The sequence below is a fragment of the Pleurodeles waltl genome, unplaced genomic scaffold (assembly GCF_031143425.1).
Source record: "Pleurodeles waltl isolate 20211129_DDA unplaced genomic scaffold, aPleWal1.hap1.20221129 scaffold_72, whole genome shotgun sequence".
Lineage (NCBI taxonomy): Eukaryota > Metazoa > Chordata > Amphibia > Caudata > Salamandridae > Pleurodeles > Pleurodeles waltl.
In genome coordinates this window covers 184,311-196,959 of record NW_027150393.1, presented here as the reverse complement: position 1 = coordinate 196,959, position 12,649 = coordinate 184,311, and the positions used below count along the sequence as shown (strand labels likewise).

Here is a 12,649-nt window from a genome sequence, read left to right as displayed (position 1 = left end):
TGTTTTTGCTCTTTCTATGTGTGATGCATTCTGCAGCACACATAGAAGTAAGAGCAAATCACCATTGAAGATTTTTTTTTTGGGCAGGAAGGTGTCCCTTCCTGCACAAAAACAATTTCCCCCTCAACGCAGTCATCCTTGTACCATGGTGCAAGAACGGCTGCGTTGGCGCTCAGCAGCTAATTTAGAGCTGTCGCAGGGGGAAGCACAGGGGTGCGCTGTATTCTACTAAATACGGCGCTTCCCTGCATTTTGAAAATGACGGCGCGTGGGGCTTGCAAATTTGGCACAGCGTCGCACTTAGTCATTTTCTTGTAAATCTGGGCCAAAATGTCTAAAGGATAGAGGCTTTTTATGTCATGTTCGATGAAGACCATGCAAATGACTCTAGTCGTACTGCAGAAGAGAGCACCATGTGCAGTTTCTTGCTTTGGGATGTAGTCTCCCACTCTCTGTCACCAACCCTCCGAGCAGGGTCGGAGCCGTTGCATTTCTGTGCCCAGGCTCGTTGGTCTAGGGGTATGATTCTCGCTTAGGGTGCAAGAGGTCCCAGGTTCAAATCCCGGACGAGCCCATTTTAGCGGAAAACAATCAAATCCTGCTCAAAATACACAACCCCTCAACATTTCTCATTCCACTCGAAGCATTGTTGCGCAAAACATATTTTTTGCCTCAGGCGAAAAATGGATTACAATGCCTTGGCTTCCTTCCTGCTTGCTCTCAGTGCGCCCTGTGTGATGATTTCACAGGCTCTCCTTCCTGGCATTTAGGCATCAGATATTTGTCTGTCTCTGCCCGCAGCTGTGGGATTTTTCAGGACGTCTGAGTGTATGCATGCTGGCTGACACCGCTGCAATTTTCACACTTACCCCTCGCATTCCGAGCAACTGCTGATAAAGTATAGAGGAAATCGTGCAAACATATGAGGGGAACTGTGCTCCTTCAGTCACACCAGCAAGCTTGTTTCTGTAGTGTAGTGGTTATGACGTTCGCCTCACACGCGAAAGGTCCCCGGTTCGAGACCGGGCAGAAACACTTGGCAGCAGCAGCTTTTGTGTTTGCTCCCTAAAACCTCAGTCTCTCTCAATGCACACTTAGACAGAAATGACCTTCAAAAACTTGTGACCTGTGTAAAACGTGCTTTACTATTGCAGGACGCTAAAAAGTTATCTGCATCCCTCGGTGGTCGTGCATGTGCATTGTTTCTTGTTCAGTTTTTTTTTTTTTTTCTTGGCCATGTTATATTGTGGGGCCTTTAAAGCTGTGACTTTGATAGGAACATTGCAAGCGGCAAAATCAACAAGTGCAGACTGAAGAGTCCGACCTGCACACTGTTTTGGCTGTCAGGATGGCCGAGTGGTCTATGGTGCCAGACTCAAGAGAGCTTGATCTTCAGTGAAGCTGAGCCTTCTGGTCTCTTCATGGAGGTGTGGGTTCAAATCCCACTTCTGACAGGTGTATTTTCTTCCCTTAAATCTTGCTCTGCTTGCAGAGCCAGCTCCTCACACCACTATCTTTGGAAGCTGCTGTGGCATGTGAGGAGAAATCCACCAACCCATCGGCTGGGCCCTCAATCAAAATTCTGTGTATTACTGGAAGGGGCGTCTCAGGCACACCTTCTGTTAGAGCTGCACTTTATGACAGTAACTACCATGCTGGTTTCTACTTAAGCAGTTGATTCTATTGTTTGAAGTGAGGCTCTCCTGCCACCTTTTGGGCAAAGAAGACACTGCCCCTGCAACAACACAGGCAGACAAGCTCAAACTAGGTTTCTTGGTTAGGTGGGCGGAGCATATTGGCAATGGTGCCTCCTCGTGACTTGCAATTTACATGAAGAAGACAGAGAGGCAGCTGGGAGTAGGCAGTACCCATGAACCCCTGAACACTGTCTTGCGACTAGCACACAATTCTGAAATGAGGCGGGGGAAAGGAGGTGATTTCCCCATCAAGGGCCATTCCGGGAAATCAGCCACCCTGCGTCTCCCAGGTGAGTGTTTCAGGCCTATGAGCCACTAATATAAATCTCGCCTGATCGAGCGCTGATCGAGCAAGTGTGCTTGAATCCAAGAGGCATGCTCCTCTGGCTCAAGAGCTAGCAGGCCCTTCAGTGCTTCTGGTTGGGAAGTCTAAGGTGCAAGGGTCCATGACTTGCAGCAGGTTACAACTACCAGAAAGGGTCTGCTTTTCACATCAGTTCCCTAGTTCAGCTCACTGGCACAGGGCATTTTGACTACCTCTTGCCTTGCTAGAGACAAACAAAAAATCCTTGACAGAAAACATCAATTGCTATGGCACGCTTAGAGAGAGAGAGCCTCCAAATGGCCCTGCTTTTCGGAAAGACGCTTCAGAAGATGTTTCAAATGACTATGCAGCGGCAGTCTAGTTGGTATAGGGGTATGATTCTCGCTTCGGGTGTGAGAGGACCTCGGTTCAAATCCCAGACAAACCCCTACCTTTATAGGTTCAGTCTGTGTTTTAAACAGGAGTATTTCTGCTTTTCACTCTTGTAAGATGTCATGTTGCAATGCAATACATGCTTTATACTGGCGTCGAGACGGTTCAGCATCATGAAGGTATGCGAGATTTCTTTGCAACTGCTTTTCTGTGCTGGAGCAGCAGTGCTCGTAGGAACATTAAATGCACAGTGCTTCTCCATGGTAATTTCGGGTCCAGTTCTGAAATCACCTCTTGGAATGAAAGTGATCCCAGTTCCTTTCTTCCAAGGGAAGAGATCGTGTTCCGGAAGGCTCAGCTTTGAGCGTCATGAACATTGGCCCTCATCCTTGCATCCCAGTACAATGCATAGCCACATAAAGCAAGCAGGTGTGTCTGTTTCCATAGTGTGGTGGTTCCAGTACAATGCATAGCCACATGAAGCAAGCCGGCAAGTGTGTCTGTTTGTCTAGTGTAGTGGTTATCATGCGCACCTCACATGCGAAAGGTCCCTGGTTCGAGTCGCTGGGCTTTTTCACAGTATTTGCATTTCCTGCCTCACCTGACAGGCAAGCTGAGATAAAAGAGACTGTGTCTATCCCTCACCATCGTGAGGTACTACGCTCCTGGGGCATCTGTCACAGCTCACCAAGAGGAGTTGCGCCAGCTTACGGCAGTCAGTTGCTCACTGTTTGACCTTTGCAATGAAGCCTGAGCCTACAGCATTCAAGCCAGCCAAGGAAGGAAGGTACGAGAGCGAAAATAGCTTTCCTGCCCTCACCAAGAACACACACCTTGAGCAAATAAAGTGCCAGACTTACAAGGCCCTATCGCCACCGGAGCATCACTTTTAGTGACGCCCCGGTGGCACTATGCACTGCGCGGTATTTACAAGATGGCGTTCAGCCACTTTTTGTGGCTTAACACCACCTTGTAAATACGGCCCCTTAGCATGCAGCGCGTTCCCTGGAAGGGGCGTGCAATGGGTGTTGTTGGGAGTGTGCCACAGCAACACCATAGCATTTTGATGCTGCTCCAGATTTAGGAGTTGGCGTAAATCTGCGTCAGCACCAAAATCCAACGCCATCCCAGGGGTGTCGTTAGAGTGGCGCACTGAGGAGAAATGTTTTCATTTCTCCTTGTTTTTGCTCTTTCTATGTGTGATGCATTCTGCAGCACACATAGAAGTAAGAGCAAATCACCATTGAAGATTTTTTTTTTGGGCAGGAAGGTGTCCCTTCCTGCACAAAAACAATTTCCCCCTCAACGCAGTCATCCTTGTACCATGGTGCAAGAACGGCTGCGTTGGCGCTCAGCAGCTAATTTAGAGCTGGCGCAGGGGGAAGCACAGGGGTGCGCTGTATTCTACTAAATACGGCGCTTCCCTGCATTTTGAAAATGACGGCGCGTGGGGCTTGCAAATTTGGCACAGCGTCGCGCTTAGTCATTTTCTTGTAAATCTGGGCCAAAATGTCTAAAGGATAGAGGCTTTTTATGTCATGTTCGATGAAGACCATGCAAATGACTCTAGTCGTACTGCAGAAGAGAGCACCATGTGCAGTTTCTTGCTTTGGGATGTAGTCTCCCACTCTCTGTCACCAACCCTCCGAGCAGGGTCGGAGCCGTTGCATTTCTGTGCCCAGGCTCGTTGGTCTAGGGGTATGATTCTTGCTTAGGGTGCGAGAGGTCCCAGGTTCAAATCCCGGACGAGCCCATTTTAGCGGAAAACAATCAAATCCTGCTCAAAATACACAACCCCTCAACATTTCTCATTCCACTCGAAGCATTGTTGCGCAAAACATAATTTTTGGCTCAGGCGAAAAATGGATTACAATGCCTTGGCTTCCTTCCTGCTTGCTCTCAGTGCGCCCTGTGTGATGATTTCACAGGCTCTCCTTCCTGGCATTTAGGCATCAGATATTTGTCTGTCTCTGCCCGCAGCTGTGGGATTTTTCAGGACGTCTGAGTGTATGCATGCTGGCTGACACCGCTGCAATTTTCACACTTACCCCTCGCATTCCGAGCAACTGCTGATAAAGTATAGAGGAAATCGTGCAAACATATGAGGGGAACTGTGCTCCTTCAGTCAAACCAGCAAGCTTGTTTCTGTAGTGTAGTGGTTATCATGTTCGCCTCACACGCGAAAGGTCCCCGGTTCGAGACCGGGCAGAAACACTTGGCAGCAGCAGCTTTTGTGTTTGCTCCCTAAAACCTCAGTCTCTCTCAATGCACACTTAAATAGAAATGACCTTTAAAAACTTGTGACCTGTGTAAAACGTGCTTTACTATTGCAGGATGCTAAAAAGTTATCTGCATCCCTCGGTGGTCGTGCATGTGCATTGTTTCTTGTTCTGTTTTTTTTTTTTTTTCTTGGCCATGTTATATTGTGGGGCCATTAAAGCTGTGACTTTGATAGGAACATTGCAAGCGGCAAAATCAACAAGTGCAGACTGAAGAGTCCGACCTGCATACTGTTTTGGCTGTCAGGATGGCCGAGTGGTCTAAGGCGCCAGACTCAAGAGAGCTTGATCTTCAGTGAAGCTGAGCCTTCTGGTCTCTTCATGGAGGCGTGGGTTCAAATCTCACTTCTGACAGGTGTATTTTCTTCCCTTAAATCTTGCTCTGCTTTGGAAGCTGCTGTGGCATGTGAGGAGAAATCCACCAACCCATCGGCTGGGCCCTCAATCAAAATTCTGTGTATTACTGGAAGGGGCGTCTCAGGCACACCTTCTGTTAGAGCTGCACTTTATGACAGTAACTACCATGCTGGTTTCTACTTAAGCAGTTGATTCTATCGTTTGAAGTGAGGCTCTCCTGCCACCTTTTGGGCAAAGAAGACACTGCCCCTGCAACAACACAGGCAGACAAGCTCAAACTAGGTTTCTTGGTTAGGTGGGCGGAGCATATTGGCAATGGTGCCTCCTCGTGACTTGCAATTTACATGAAGAAGACAGAGAGGCAGCTGGGAGTAGGCAGTACCCATGAACCCCTGAACACTGTCTTGCGACTAGCACACAATTCTGAAATGAGGCGGGGGAAAGGAGGTGATTTCCCCATCAAGGGCCCTTCCGGGAAATCAGCCACCCTGCGTCTCCCAGGTGAGTGTTTCAGGCCTATGAGCCACTAATATAAATCTCGCCTGATCGAGCCTGATCAAGCGCTGATCGAGCAAGTGTGCTTGAATCCAAGAGGCATGCTCCTCTGGCTCAAGAGCTAGCAGGCCCTTCAGTGCTTCTGGTTGGGAAGTCTAAGGTGCAAGGGTCCATGACTTGCAGCGGGTTACAACTATCAGAAAGGGTCTGCTTTTCACATCAGTGCCCTAGTTCAGCTCACTGGCACAGGGCATTTTGACTACCTCTTGCCTTGCTAGAGACAAACAAAAAATCCTTGACAGAAAACATCAATTGCTATGGCACGCTTAGAGAGAGAGAGCCTCCAAATGGCCCTGCTTTTCGGAAAGACGCTTCAGAAGATGTTTCAAATGACTATGCAGCGGCAGTCTAGTTGGTATAGGGGTATGATTCTCGCTTCGGGTGTGAGAGGACCTCGGTTCAAATCCCAGACAAACCCCTACCTTTATAGGTTCAGTCTGTGTTTTAAACAGGAGTATTTCTGCTTTTCACTCTTGTAAGATGTCATGTTGCAATGCAATACATGCTTTATTCTGGCGTCGAGACGGTTCAGCATCATGAAGGTATGCGAGATTTCTTTGCAACTGCTTTTCTGTGCTGGAGCAGCAGTGCTCGTAGGAACATTAAATGCACAGTGCTTCTCCATGGTAATTTCGGGTCCAGTTCTGAAATCACCTCTTGGAATGAAAGTGATCCCAGTTCCTTTCTTCCAAGGGAAGAGATCGTGTTCCGGAAGGCTCAGCTTTGAGCGTCATGAACATTGGCCCTCATCCTTGCATCCCAGTCCAATGCATAGCCACATAAAGCAAGCAGGTGTGTCTGTTTCCATAGTGTGGTGGTCCCAGTACAATGCATAGCCACATGAAGCAAGCCGGCAAGTGTGTCTGTTTGTCTAGTGTAGTGGTTATCATGCGCACCTCACATGCGAAAGGTCCCTGGTTCGAGTCGCTGGGCTTTTTCACAGTATTTGCATTTCCTGCCTCACCTGACAGGCAAGCTGAGATAAAAGAGACTGTGTCTATCCCTCACCATCGTGAGGTACTACGCTCCTGGGGCATCTGTCACAGCTCACCAAGAGGAGTTGCGCCAGCTTACGGCAGTCAGTTGCTCACTGTTTGACCTTTGCAATGAAGCCTGAGCCTACAGCATTGAAGCCAGCCAAGGAAGGAAGGTACGAGAGCGAAAATAGCTTTCCTGCCCTCACCAAGAACACACACCTTGAGCAAATAAAGTGCCAGACTTACAAGGTCCTATCGCCACCGGAGCATCACTTTTAGTGACGCCCCGGTGGCACTATGCACTGCGCGGTATTTACAAGATGGCGTTCAGCCACTTTTTGTGGCTTAACACCACCTTGTAAATACGGCCCCTTAGCACGCAGCGCGTTCCCTGGAAGGGGCGTGCAATGGGTGTTGTTGGGAGTGTGCCACAGCAACACCATAGCATTTTGATGCTTCTCCAGATTTAGGAGTTGGCGTAAATCTGCGTCAGCACCAAAATCCAACGCCATCCCAGGGGTGTCGTTAGAGTGGCGCACTGAGGAGAAATGTTTTCATTTCTCCTTGTTTTTGCTCTTTCTATGTGTGATGCATTCTGCAGCACACATAGAAGTAAGAGCAAATCACCATTGAAGATTTTTTTTTGGGGCAGGAAGGTGTCCCTTTCTGCACAAAAACAATTTCCCCCTCAACGCAGTCATCCTTGTACCATGGTGCAAGAACAGCTGCGTTGGCGCTCAGCAGCTAATTTAGAGCTGGCGCAGGGGGAAGCACAGGGGTGCGCTGTATTCTACTAAATACGGCGCTTCCCTGCATTTTGAAAATGACGGCGCGTGGGGCTTGCAAATTTGGCACAGCGTCGCGCTTAGTCATTTTCTTGTAAATCTGGGCCAAAATGTCTAAAGGATAGAGGCTTTTTATGTCATGTTCGATGAAGACCATGCAAATGACTCTAGTCGTACTGCAGAAGAGAGCACCATGTGCAGTTTCTTGCTTTGGGATGTAGTCTCCCACTCTCTGTCACCAACCCTCCGAGCAGGGTCGGAGCCGTTGCATTTCTGTGCCCAGGCTCGTTGGTCTAGGGGTATGATTCTAGCTTACGGTGCGAGAGGTCCCAGGTTCAAATCCCAGACGAGCCCATTTTAGCGGAAAACAATCAAATCCTGCTCAAAATACACAACCCCTCAACATTTCTCATTCCACTCGAAGCATTGTTGCGCAAAACATATTTTTTGCCTCAGGTGAAAAATGGATTACAATGCCTTGGCTTCCTTCCTGCTTGCTCTCAGTGCGCCTTGTGTGATGATTTCACAGGCTCTCCTTCCTGGCATTTAGGCATCAGATATTTGTCTGTCTCTGCCCGCAGCTGTGGGATTTTTCAGGACGTCTGAGTGTATGCATGCTGGCTGACACCGCTGCAATTTTCACACTTACCCCTCGCATTCCGAGCAACTGCTGATAAAGTATAGAGGAAATCGTGCAAACATATGAGGGGAACTGTGCTCCTTCAGTCAAACCACCAAGCTTGTTTCTGTAGTGTAGTGGTTGTCACGTTCGCCTCACACGCGAAAGGTCCCCGGTTCGAGACTGGGCAGAACCACTTGACAGCAGCAGCTTTTGTGTTTGCTCCCTAAAACCTCAGTCTCTCTCAATGCACACTTAGACAGAAATGACCTTTAAAAACTTGTGACCTGTGTAAAACGTGCTTTACTATTGCAGGACGCTAAAAAGTTATCTGCATCCCTCGGTGGTCGTGCATGTGCATTGTTTCTTGTTCTGTTTTTTTTTTTTTTTCTTGGCCATGTTATTTTGTGGGGCCTTTAAAGCTGTGACTTTGATAGGAACATTGCAAGCGGCAAAATCAACAAGTGCAGACTGAAGAGTCCGACCTGCACACTGTTTTGGCTGTCAGGATGGCCGAGTGGTCTAAGGCCCCAGACTCAAGAGAGCTTGATCTTCAGTGAAGCTGAGCCTTCTGGTCTCTTCATGGAGGCGTGGGTTCAAATCCCACTTCTGACAGGTGTATTTTCTTCCCTTAAATCTTGCTCTGCTTGCAGAGCCAGCTCCTCACACCACTATCTTTGGAAGCTGCTGTGGCATGTGAGGAGAAATCCACCAACCCATCGGCTGGGCCCTCAATCAAAATTCTGTGTATCACTGGAAGGGGCGTCTCAGGCACACCTTCTGTTAGAGCTGCACTTTATGACAGTATCTACCATGCTGGTTTCTACTTAAGCAGTTGATTCTATCGTTTGAAGTGAGGCTCTCCTGCCACCTTTTGGGCAAAGAAGACACTGCCCCTGCAACAACACAGGCAGACAAGCTCAAACTAGGTTTCTTGGTTAGGTGGGCGGAGCATATTGGCAATGGTGCCTCCTCGTGACTTGCAATTTACATGAAGAAGACAGAGAGGCAGCTGGGAGTAGGCAGTACCCATGAACCCCTGAACACTGTCTTGCGACTAGCACACAATTCTGAAATGAGGCGGGGGAAAGGAGGTGATTTCCCCATCAAGGGCCATTCCGGGAAATCAGCCACCCTGCGTCTCCCAGGTGAGTGTTTCAGGCCTATGAGCCACTAATATAAATCTCGCCTGATCAAGCCTGATTGAGCGCTGATCGAGCAAGTGTGCTTGAATCCAAGAGGCATGCTCCTCTGGCTCAAGAGCTAGCAGGCCCTTCAGTGCTTCTGGTTGGGAAGTCTAAGGTGCAAGGGTCCATGACTTGCAGCGGGTTACAACTACCAGAAAGGGTCTGCTTTTCACATCAGTGCCCTAGTTCAGCTCACTGGCACAGGGCATTTTGACTACCTCTTGCCTTGCTAGAGACAAACAAAAAATCCTTGACAGAAAACATCAATTGCTATGGCACGCTTAGAGAGAGAGAGCCTCCAAATGGCCCTGCTTTTTGGAAAGACGCTTCAGAAGATGTTTCAAATGACTATGCAGCGGCAGTCTAGTTGGTAGAGGGGTATGATTCTCGCTTCGGGTGTGAGAGGACCTCAGTTCAAATCCCAGACAAACCCCTACCTTTATAGGTTCAGTCTGTGTTTTAAACAGGAGTATTTCTGCTTTTCACTCTTGTAAGATGTCATGTTGCAATGCAATACATGCTTTATACTGGTGTCGAGACGGTTCAGCATCATGAAGGTATGCGAGATTTTTTTGCAACTGCTTTTCTGTGCTGGAGCAGCAGTGCTCGTAGGAACATTAAATGCACAGTGCTTCTCCATGGTAATTTCGGGTCCAGTTCTGAAATCACCTCTTGGAATGAAAGTGATCCCAGTTCCTTTCTTCCAAGGGAAGAGATCGTGTTCCGGAAGGCTCAGCTTTGAGCGTCATGAACATTGGCCCTCATCCTTGCATCCCAGTCCAATGCATAGCCACATAAAGCAAGCAGGTGTGTCTGTTTCCATAGTGTGGTGGTTCCAGTACAATGCATAGCCACATGAAGCAAGCCGGCAAGTGTGTCTGTTTGTCTAGTGTAGTGGTTATCATGCGCACCTCACATGCGAAAGGTCCCTGGTTCGAGTCGCTGGGCTTTTTCACAGTATTTGCATTTCCTGCCTCACCTGACAGGCAAGCTGAGATAAAAGAGACTGTGTCTATCCCTCACCATCGTGAGGTACTACGCTCCTGGGGCATCTGTCACAGCTCACCAAGAGGAGTTGCGCCAGCTTACGGCAGTCAGTTGCTCACTGTTTGACCTTTGCAATGAAGCCTGAGCCTACAGCATTCAAGCCAGCCAAGGAAGGAAGGTACGAGAGCGAAAATAGCTTTCCTGCCCTCACCAAGAACACACACCTTGAGCAAATAAAGTGCCAGACTTACAAGGCCCTATCGCCACCGGAGCATCACTTTTAGTGACGCCCCGGTGGCACTATGCACTGCGCGGTATTTACAAGATGGCGTTCAGCCACTTTTTGTGGCTTAACACCACCTTGTAAATACGGCCCCTTAGCACGCAGCGCGTTCCCTGGAAGGGGCGTGCAATGGGTGTTGTTGGGAGTGTGCCACAGCAACACCATAGCATTTTGATGCTTCTCCAGATTTAGGAGTTGGCGTAAATCTGCGTCAGCGCCAAAATCCAACGCCATCCCAGGGGTGTCGTTAGAGTGGCGCTCTGAGGAGAAATGTTTTCATTTCTCCTTGTTTTTGCTCTTTCTATGTGTGATGCATTCTGCAGCACACATAGAAGTAAGAGCAAATCACCATTGAAGATTTTTTTTTTGGGCAGGAAGGTGTCCCTTCCTGCACAAAAACAATTTCCCCCTCAACGCAGTCATCCTTGTACCATGGTGCAAGAACGGCTGCGTTGGCGCTCAGCAGCTAATTTAGAGCTGGCGCAGGGGGAAGCACAGGGGTGCGCTGTATTCTACTAAATACGGCGCTTCCCTGCATTTTGAAAATGACGGCGCGTGGGGCTTGCAAATTTGGCACAGCGTCGCGCTTAGTCATTTTCTTGTAAATCTGGGCCAAAATGTCTAAAGGATAGAGGCTTTTTATGTCATGTTCGATGAAGACCATGCAAATGACTCTAGTCGTACTGCAGAAGAGAGCACCATGTGCAGTTTCTTGCTTTGGGATGTAGTCTCCCACTCTCTGTCACCAACCCTCCGAGCAGGGTCGGAGCCGTTGCATTTCTGTGCCCAGGCTCGTTGGTCTAGGGGTATGATTCTCGCTTAGGGTGCGAGAGGTCCCGGGTTCAAATCCCAGACGAGCCCATTTTAGCGGAAAACAATCAAATCCTGCTCAAAATACACAACCCCTCAACATTTCTCATTCCACTCGAAGCATTGTTGCGCAAAACATATTTTTTGCCTCAGGTGAAAAATGGATTACAATGCCTTGGCTTCCTTCCTGCTTGCTCTCAGTGCGCCCTGTGTGATGATTTCACAGGCTCTCCTTCCTGGCATTTAGGCATCAGATATTTGTCTGTCTCTGCCCGCAGCTGTGGGATTTTTCAGGACGTCTGAGTGTATGCATGCTGGCTGACACTGCTGCAATTTTCACACTTACCCCTCGCATTCCGAGCAACTGCTGATAAAGTATAGAGGAAATCGTGCAAACATATGAGGGGAACTGTGCTCCTTCAGTCAAACCACCAAGCTTGTTTCTGTAGTGTAGTGGTTGTCACGTTCGCCTCACACGCGAAAGGTCCCCGGTTCGAGACTGGGCAGAACCACTTGACAGCAGCAGCTTTTGTGTTTGCTCCCTAAAACCTCAGTCTCTCTCAATGCACACTTAGACAGAAATGACCTTTAAAAACTTGTGACCTGTGTAAAACGTGCTTTACTATTGCAGGACGCTAAAAAGTTATCTGCATCCCTCGGTGGTCGTGCATGTGCATTGTTTCTTGTTCTGTTTTTTTTTTTTTTTCTTGGCCATGTTATTTTGTGGGGCCTTTAAAGCTGTGACTTTGATAGGAACATTGCAAGCGGCAAAATCAACAAGTGCAGACTGAAGAGTCCGACCTGCACACTGTTTTGGCTGTCAGGATGGCCGAGTGGTCTAAGGCCCCAGACTCAAGAGAGCTTGATCTTCAGTGAAGCTGAGCCTTCTGGTCTCTTCATGGAGGCGTGGGTTCAAATCCCACTTCTGACAGGTGTATTTTCTTCCCTTAAATCTTGCTCTGCTTGCAGAGCCAGCTCCTCACACCACTATCTTTGGAAGCTGCTGTGGCATGTGAGGAGAAATCCACCAACCCATCGGCTGGGCCCTCAATCAAAATTCTGTGTATTACTGGAAGGGGCGTCTCAGGCACACCTTCTGTTAGAGCTGCACTTTATGACAGTATCTACCATGCTGGTTTCTACTTAAGCAGTTGATTCTATCGTTTGAAGTGAGGCTCTCCTGCCACCTTTTGGGCAAAGAAGACACTGCCCCTGCAACAACACAGGCAGACAAGCTCAAACTAGGTTTCTTGGTTAGGTGGGCGGAGCATATTGGCAATGGTGCCTCCTCGTGACTTGCAATTTACATGAAGAAGACAGAGAGGCAGCTGGGAGTAGGCAGTACCCATGAACCCCTGAACACTGTCTTGCGACTAGCACACAATTCTGAAATGAGGCGGGGGAAAGGAGGTGATT

At 48.5% G+C, this 12,649-nt stretch overlaps 3 non-coding genes across 3 annotated transcripts; all 3 read left to right on the top strand.

Annotated features, from left to right (window-relative positions):
• Positions 1-962: 962 nt before the first annotated feature.
• Positions 963-1,035, top strand: TRNAV-CAC (transfer RNA valine (anticodon CAC)). The gene has a single exon. It is a non-coding gene; the product is annotated as a tRNA-Val (tRNA).
• Positions 1,036-4,535: 3,500 nt separating this feature from the next.
• TRNAV-CAC (transfer RNA valine (anticodon CAC)) lies at positions 4,536-4,608 on the top strand. The gene has a single exon. It is a non-coding gene; the product is annotated as a tRNA-Val (tRNA).
• A 6,604-nt stretch (positions 4,609-11,212) lies between these two features.
• TRNAP-AGG (transfer RNA proline (anticodon AGG)) lies at positions 11,213-11,284 on the top strand. The gene has a single exon. It is a non-coding gene; the product is annotated as a tRNA-Pro (tRNA).
• Positions 11,285-12,649: the final 1,365 nt, after the last annotated feature.